The 9,363-nt window shown below is 36.9% G+C and overlaps 1 long non-coding RNA gene across 1 annotated transcript; it reads right to left on the bottom strand.

The window, feature by feature from the left end:
- LOC139190171 (uncharacterized) lies at positions 1–1,153 on the bottom strand. The gene is made up of 3 exons (XR_011574226.1): positions 742–1,153; positions 506–620; positions 1–400 (listed from the first exon to the last, which is right to left on the bottom strand). It is a non-coding gene; the product is annotated as an uncharacterized lncRNA (long non-coding RNA).
- Between the last annotated feature and the right edge of the window lie 8,210 nt (positions 1,154–9,363).

Genomic DNA, 9,363 nt, shown 5'->3' with positions numbered 1-9,363 from the left:
TCAGAACAAATGAAAAGAAGACAATTTACTTTACCATTTCACAACAAATCACAATATCAATTTCTGTTTCTTTCTTTACTTTAAAAATGTATACAACATAATCAAATACATTTTGTCGAGCAATGAAAAAAGAAATTGGAAGAACAAAAGAAAAAGTATTTGTTCACACTTACAATTACAATATATTGTGGTACATACATTTCTGTTTCTTCTTTTACCTTTGGTAGTGACTAATATTAAAACAGCCCTCTAGTTTTGCAGTCACATTCATGCACATGAAATGCAATGGATATCCATGCATGAAGCATCAACCGTTTTCCTTTCTGACAAATAGACAGTTCAACTTTTTCTTTGCCAACTGAAAATCTCATCTCTGTTGGGTTCATAATCCTCATATTCTCTGATACATGAAATATTCAAATCAAGTTACATCATATTAGTAATCTCTCTATATATTGAAATCGAAACAACACGAATAAACTAAAGGAAACTTGTGTAAACTTACGGTGAAATGGTAAAGTAAATTGAGATTATATACATGCCTGTCATTCAATCTCTCCCTCCTCAATTTCTCACGGCAAGCTTTTGCCTCTGGTCCAGAGCACGAATCCGGTCGTCCCCTTATTAACAAAACACCACCAATCAAACAATCAATTTCGTGACAAAAAGCTTGGAGCTTTAGGGATTAAGAACGCATTAAATTTCTGAAGGTTTCAAGGAAACCGGAAAAGGAGGAAATACTGCTTGCGGGACACTCTTTTTCCAGTAACCGTGAGGCTGAGGAACGGCGACGGCAGGAACATTGAGGGCCGAGAATTCGAAATTGCCGAAAGGAGTGCCATTGGACCAGAAGAAATCGGTGGGTTGGGTTTTGTCGATGTAATCAAGATAATCTATCCATTCCTCAAGATAATCTATCCATTCCTCCATTAGAGATTGCAAGAGAGACTAAGTCCTCTTCTATGAAAGAAAGCGATTGATTTTTTTAAGGAACCGCCCTGTCATGGGTTTTGGAGGACGTAAAAATAGGGTGCGTAGGTAACTAGTCTGTCGGTCTCTAGGAAGTTGATTCTAAGAGCAACTCCAGCCTTGCTTCTAGGCCGGGGGACAGGGGAGAAGAAAGGGCCCGAGCGCCTGTCAACCATCTCCAGCCATGAAGAGCCCGAGCTCGTGGAGAAGGCCCGAGCTCTAGACCTGTCAATTTGTGACAGCCCGTGAGCCCGAGCTCTTCACCCATTTTTTATTTTTTTCTGTCAGACGCGTGCACCCCACTCGGGCGTGGGGCGCGTCGCCCAACAGCTTTTCAGAAAAATCAGGCCACTTGCAGCAGCTCTCAGTTACCGTTGGGAAGCCACGTGGCTTCCCACGGTCCGTTCGATCTCAACGGCTCCTTCATTTGAACCGTTGGATCTCAACGGTAAAAAAAATAAAACAAATCTTATTTAATAGCAACCGTTCGATCTGAGATCAACGGTCGATATTAATATGCTTTATAAATAAAGAAAAAAAAGTTTTAAAATTAAGAAAAGTTACCGTTGTGACACGTGGCACAATTTGGAGTCTTGGAATTCAAATTTTTTTAAATCCAACGGCAGAGATTAATTATTTGAAATTTTTTTTTTTAAATTGAAAAAATCCTAAAAAATTGTAAAAAATTGTAAAAAATCTGAAAAAAAAATTGTAAAAAATTGTTTTTACTTTTCTATAAATACCATTTCTTCTCCATCTACCTTACACCACAATTTCATATTTTCTCAACCACTTTCAATCAAATTCTTATCTTTCTCTCAAAGTTTCAATCCAATTTTTTTCCACAAAATGACTACTGATGCAGGTACGAATTGGTCGCTCCTTGAAGATGTTGCGTTGTGCACTAACTGGGTTGAAGTTACTCATAATTCCCTTACGGGTAATGAGATGCAGTTGCGAGAAATGTGGAGTTTAATTCATACCAAATTTCTTGAGCAAATGAGTGGGAAAAGAACCAAGGAATCGATGTCCAGTCGTTGGAAAATACTTAGCCATTCCTTTAGTACGTGGAGAGATGCCTTGACACAAGCTAGTAGTAATGTTCGAAGTGGGGCAAATTATGCGGATGAGGTAAGAATATATTATAAATATTTGTTTGTATTATTATTTTGTTACCTAATTTGATTATAATTATTTGTTTGTATTATTTATTTGTTACCTAATTTCATTATTATTATTATTTGTTTGCATTATTTATTTGTGACCTAATTTCATTATTATTATTTGTTTGTATTATTTATTTGTTACTTAATAATTTCATTATTATTATTTGTTTGTATTATTTATTTGTTACCTAATAATTTCATTTTTATTATTTATTTGTTACCTAATTTCATTATTATAATTATTTGTTTGCATTATTTATTTGCGACCTAATTTCATTATTATTATTTGTTTGCATTATTTATTTGTGACCTAATTTCATTATTATTATTTGTTTGTATTATTTATTTGTTACCTAATAATTTCATTATTATTATTTGTTTGTATTATTTATTTGTTACCTAATAATTTCATTATTATTATTTGTTTGTATTATTTATTTGTTACCTAATAATTTCATTTTTATTATTTGTAGCAACTTCAAGCACAAGCATGGTATGCTGCCAAAATCAAATCAAGAAACAAATCATTCACCCGTGGGAATGTTGGAATATTGTTAAAGATTGTCCTAAATTCAAAGTTGTGCCTGTTGGTCCAGAAGTATGCATGAACAGCATCCCTCTAAGCAGCACCTTTGTACACAGCACCCCTCCACACTCTACACCCGATCATGGCTCCCATGTTGATGAAGAAGATGGAGAAGAAGTGCCTGAACCGTCTATTCCTGAACAAGCGTCGGGGTCGACCCGTTATCCAATTAGGCCTCTAGGTAAGAAGGTTTCAAAGAGAAAAGGGAGTGCTTCTAAGAATGATTATGGAAAGTACATGCAAGAACTTGCTCGTCAAGGTGAATTGACGTTGCCACGGGAATTGGCGAAATATGAGGCTAATAAGGCTAGAGATGAGGTAAAAGCTGCAGCTATTCAACAAGCATTTCAAGCTGAACAGAGGGAAAGAGAGCTACTTAGGCAAGAAAGGGAGTTGCTTAGAGAAGAAAGAATTGCATAACGAGATCGTGACATTATGAACACGCGTTTAGAAGGGATGTCTCCAAATTTTAAATATTTTTGGCAGTCGGAGAAAGCAGATGTGGTCCAAAGGAGGCGTGCAAGAGAAGCGAGATCAAGACAAGATGGTCCTAGCACAACAAGACAAGATGATCCTAGCACCACAGATTGGTTAAGTGGTGAGGAATAGGGTACTTTTGTAATCGGAGCCCATAGTTTTCCAATCACTTTGGGTTGTAATTTATTATTTATGTTATTTCCATTTTATTGAAGTTAGTACTTTATTTAAAGTGAGAGTACATGTATTTAATTTCGTAATATATTTATCCTAATAATAGAATCTTTATTCATCAAATTGTTCACGTATAATGAAATTATAAAACACACCAAATAAAACTAAAAAACTCACCAATTGGAATTACATAAGCACACCAAATAAAATTACATAAACATACGAAATAATAAAAAAACTCACTACAAAAAACACACCAAATAAAATTACATAAACATACCAAATAATTCACACCAAATAAAATTACATAAACATACGAAATAATAAAAAACTCACTACAAAAAACACACCAAATAAAATTACATAAACACACCAAATACAAACAAACATACTAAATAAACCTAAGTATCTTCAGCTTGTTTCAATGCCCACTGGTGCTCTATCAAGTCAATTTGCCGATCAATGTGCATAGATGACCTTTGAAGTGCAGTATATCGTTGAATGACCCTTTCATTGTAACGTCAATCCCTTTCTAATGGGTCATGTTGCACGGGTTCTTCGGTGGCATCATGCGCACAATATATCCGTGTTCTTGAATTGTTCATCGTGTCTGGCTCTGGCTCATATTCATCAACCGCATCATAATCGAACTCATCTTCCACAATCATGTTGTGAAGAATGACGCACGTCATCATGATGGATCGAAGTGACTCTACATCGAATATTCTGGCAACACCCCTGACGATCGCCCAACGAGCTTGAAGGATACCAAAACAACGCTCCACATCCTTCCTGTACCCCTCTTGACAGCTTGCAAAGTGTTTTTCCTTTGCACTTTGCGGGCGTGGCACTGTTTTGACAAATGTTTCCCACCGTGGGTAAATGCCGTCAACTAGGTAGTATGCCCCTTCGTACCTACGTCCGTTGACGACGTACGTGACTTTTGGTGCCTTTCCTTGCAGGACGTCGTTGAACACTAGGGATTGGGCAAGGACGTTGAGATCATTTTGAGCCCCTGGAACCCCGAAAAAGGCGTGCCATATCCATGTATCAAAAGATGCCACTGCTTCCAAAATGATAGATTTTGATCATTTTCTGTCCCCATATGCGCCTTGCCATGCACTTGGACAGTTTTTCCACGTCCAGTGCATACAATCGATGCTTCCTATCATCCCAGGAAAACCTCGCATCTCACCCTTCTTCAGAAGCCTTTGCAAGTTCCAGCGAGTAAGTTTTCAGAGGTACTCTGCGGTGTACAAAGATTCGACTGCTCCGCAAAACTTCATCAGGGCCTTAAGAATGGTTGATTTCCCCATCCTCGTTATCTCATCCACTTGGTCTGCAGATGCTCCATACGCAAGCATCCGCAACACAGCAGTGATTTTTTGCTCAGGCAGGAGACCCATAACACCACAAGCATCCTTCTTTTGCACAAAGTAAGAATCATGGTTGCAAACATCAGTCATGATTCTGTTGAACAAATGTCGTTCCATTCTAAAACGGCGTCTGAAGTACGTATCAGGAAATGCACTGTTATGGACAAAGTAATCATCCAACAGCTCTTCACCTCGTCGTTGCCTGCTTCTATCAAGGTTTCTTGAACGGTTGGGCCTGCATATCTGAGCAACAGTCTGGATGACTCGACGGGAATGTGAGGCTCTGGCCATTCTTGTTTCGTCATCTCTCCTTCTACGCTCATCATCCTCTTCCATCTCATTTTCGGCTATCTGAAGGTTGAACATTCCTTCAGATTGGTTAAACAATTCTTCCTCTTGCTGATCGATTTCCCACATCATCCTTGATGAAGAAGAAGACATTGTAATGATGGATGATGAAGAAGAAGCAGAAACTATGAATAATGAGATAGAGATGTTGAGAAAATTAGTGTGAGATTTGTGAGGATGGATGGTGGATTATATGGACGATTCAGAAAGGATTGGATTGTAGATAAGGCCACGTGGCATGCCGTCATTCGTTAAAAATTTGATCGAAATCTATCCTCAAAGATTCTGAAAAGATAATGACACGTGGCACGATCGTATTGGATAAAAATCTTATCGAAATCGATCTCCAATAATTATATTTTCGGATAATGACACATGGCACAATTTTGAACGAGTTAAAATCTGATCGAAATCTATCGCCAAAGATTCTCAAAAGATAACGACACGTGGCACGATGACATTGGATAAAAATCTTATCGAAATCTATCGCTAAATAATTGTTTTTTTTATAAAATGACACGTGACGCAACGAGAACGATTTAAAAAATCTTATCCGAAATTACAAATAATTTTATTTTGTATTATTTAAACAAACAAAAAAAACTAATATTTTATTGCCTATTGCCAGGGGGGCTCTAAGGGTGGAGTTGCAAATGGCAATTACTGTTCATTTATGGCAGTTACTATTCATTAAAGGCAGTTACTGTTCAAAATGGTGGATTCAATAGTAAATTGCCAGTGGGGAGGGCTCCATGGGTGGAGTTGCTCTAAGAAGTAACTTACATTTTTTTTAATTAAAATAAATTGGATTTTTTTTATGTTTTATTTTACAAAAGTACTCATAGGAGTTATGTTCCTTATTTCATCGGTAAATTACATAGTAGATCTTTAGATTTGAAATCTATTACAATCTCATATAACATCTTTAAAACATTTCACTTTCAAACCTCACGTATTATTTTATTTTAAAATAATACATCCGTTACATTTTTCATCTATTGATCCATTAAGAGCTGACGTGGCTACCACATTTGTGCCACGTGGCTGTCAAATGTGTGCCACGTGGCTGCCAAATGTGTGCCACGTGACAAAAATAATAATTTTTTAATTTTTTTAAGAAAAAACTAAATCTTCTAAATAAAAATAATAATAAAAACCTAAACCTTCAGATCGTCTTCCCTTCCCCCTCCACCACCTCCTCCTCCTCCTCCTCCTCCATCTTCATCCTTCCCTCTGCAACCCGAAAAAAAAAAAAAAAAAAAAAGACAAAAACCCCTTCAGTTCGTCTTCCCTCCCTTCCTCCTTCCCTCTAATCTCCCCTATCTTCATCTTCTTCCCCAGATTTCGTAATTAGATCAGTAATTAGATCAGACGGTTTGAGAAGCTAGCTCGCACCGTTTGGAAGACCAGGAGTACATCAAAGCCATGCCTTTGCCACGTAGCAAGTTTAACCGGTTGATAACATCTAAGGAAAGAAACGCACAAACTAAATTCATTTGATTTGAGCCTGTTTGGTTGCCGAGAAAGTGGACAGAAAATAAATTCTTACCTCTGAGAAAGAGGCCACGAGGAGAGGAGAGATGGACTTCCATGAAGTGCGGGTGCTCGAGCTGGCCGTTCATGGACAGGTAGTAAACGACAGGAACTTTTCTGGGAATGAAAGGGAGACTGGGACCGGTCTGGGCAGGACTAATCCGGTCGGGGCTGGTTTCCGAGTCCCTCCATTTACTGGGGATTTGGAGGTGGGAGGGTCTGTCGCCGAAAGTGACAGGCATGGCTAATGGCTCAGTAGAAACAAAGAGTTTGGAGTCAGAGAAAAGCTGTTTGGTTACCGAGAAAATTGTGTGGGGTGGGGGGGAGAAAAAGTGCGGGAAAATGGCAGCTGGGAGAAAATTTAGGAGAGGAATGGAATGGAAGAAAGGGTGCTGGGAAAGGTGGGGGTAGGGAAGGGAGGTGTTGGGAAGGGGGGAAATGGGTTTGCTGGGTTGCGGGTTTTAACTTTTGTTTTGGTTTTTCATCTTTTTTTTTTATAGAAGATTTAGGTTTTAAAAAAAAAAATAAAGTTCTTTTTTTTTTGCCATGTGACACATTTGGCAGCCACGTGGCACAAATGTGGTAGCCACATCAGCGCTTAACAGATCAATGGATGGAAAATGTAACGGAGGTATTATTTTGAAATAAAATAGTACGTGAGGTATGAAAGTGAAATGTTTTAAAGATATTGTATGAGGTTGTAATAGACTTAAAACATGAGGGGCTACTATGTAATTTACCCTTATTTCATTCTCTTGTGGATTTTCCATTTTTTTTTTGTTTCAAGGGCTTTTGTGTTCAATTATATTTGGTGATGTCTGGAGACACCAAAACTCACTTCTGGCATTCTAATATTAGAGATTAGAGATTAGAGATTAGAGATTAAGCTAGTAATGGGGGCTTTATCCTCCATGAGGCTACCACATTTGTAGCTCTAATGAAAAATTTCATTCCCAATGGGCCGGAAAATGAGGCTATATCCACCACAAGGGCTAGCAACTTCAATCCTTGGGTAGCAAGAAGTTAAGCTACATCTAGCCCCAAAAAGTAGAGAACCACACCAAATTGAGGGCCCAGTCTTGGTTTTTGTTTTTGTTTTTTTAGTTTAGAAATTGGTGAGCCCCATTTTTAATTCCAAAAAATGATTTTAAGGGTTTACTTTTCAACCGTTTAGGATTTTAAGAGTTTATTTTCAATTGTTTGTTTGATTAAGAAAACATATACAAACAATGACTATTTTTTTGTGTTATTGATTAGAAAAAAATGTTGTGCTTCATGTTTAGTTTTCTAGAATGAAAAATTCATAAAAAAATTGATGAAATTTAACATTGGTAGTTTAGAGACCTAAACCGAAAATATAAACAAATAACATAACTAAATTGTGATAAGATAATCAAATCCAATGATTGTTATGAAATGAAAATCTTGTTTGATTTCGGATAATGTGTCAAGCAGAGAAATAAAGCAATGATTGTTATAAAATGAAATCTTATCTTATCTTATCTGATTTCATAGAAATAAATCAACAGATGAGATTGAGATAAGATAATCAAAACCAATGATTGTTATGAAACGAAATCTTATCTTGTCTGATTTCATAGAAACAAACCAACGGATGAGATTGAGATAAGAGAACCTACAACGATGCATAAGTGATGAAATCTAACTTTATCAGAATTTGAATATTTTTAGGTTAAAAAGTTCATAAATTAAAATTTAAGATAACAAGTCTAAAAATCAAGTTTAGAGAAGTTAAGATAATAATAATTTACCGCGTAATCAAATTACTACATAATAAAATATATAGTCCCATATAGAGCCCGAAAGATATATAGTTCCTTATTGGGAGACATTCTTTTTTAGAGCACCTAAGATTCATTGGAGCTCTAAATTGAGCTATATCCACCATTTTTCTAGCCTCATATAGAACCCCTCATTGGGGATGCTCTAATCAGGCCTTCGTTACGTTGAAGCTGTTTTTGAACCGCAAGAACTTTGAATATGGAAAGTTGCACAAGTCAAGTGTGGTTTTATTTTAGAGAGTTTTAATGAAATGCCCATGGTACTGTTTACTTTAACGAAAAACCACATTTTTACACTAAAAAGTCAATCCTTGTACTATTCACTTTACCCTTTATTTTGTCATTATCGTTAAAATTCAAAGTTTTTAAACTCACTTTATTAGTTTTCCTTTTATTTTAGGAAACTTTAATGAAAAGAGCTTGGATCAAGATTAATTTAATAAAAACCCACCACATAGTTTTCTTTAATCAAATGCACCTCAAAATTAACCATAAGGTCAAGGACCCTAAATTTCACACGGGCTGGATTACAGAGCCCAAAATGAACAAAATTATGTTTCCAAAATTACCCCAACAGAAGCCAGCCCTTAGGTACCGTTTGGTATGCAGACGGAATGGAACGAAATGGGACGAGACGGAACTGAGAGGGAGCAAAGATGCTCTCAGATGGAAACAAGGAGACGGAAATATTATAATTTTGTGTTCCACGAATGTGGAACAAGTCGTTTTAGGGGGTGAGACGGAACAAAAATTCACCCAAAATTCGTCCCATGGAACAATGCGTTCCACCTGTTTTAAGTGCACTAAACGTGAGACGGAACACCTCATCCCATTCCGTTTCATCTCGTTCCATGTACCAAACAGTACCTTAGTGAATTAAATGAAGGATTGTTTGGTGCAGATATTCTAGCATATTCAGAGGTTGCCTTGTC

This window comes from Malus domestica, chromosome 02, assembly GCF_042453785.1.
Source record: "Malus domestica chromosome 02, GDT2T_hap1".
In the NCBI taxonomy this organism is placed as follows: Eukaryota; Viridiplantae; Streptophyta; class Magnoliopsida; order Rosales; family Rosaceae; genus Malus; species Malus domestica.
The sequence above is the reverse complement of the archived record's forward strand: the minus strand, read 5'-3'. Positions and strand labels throughout refer to the sequence as shown.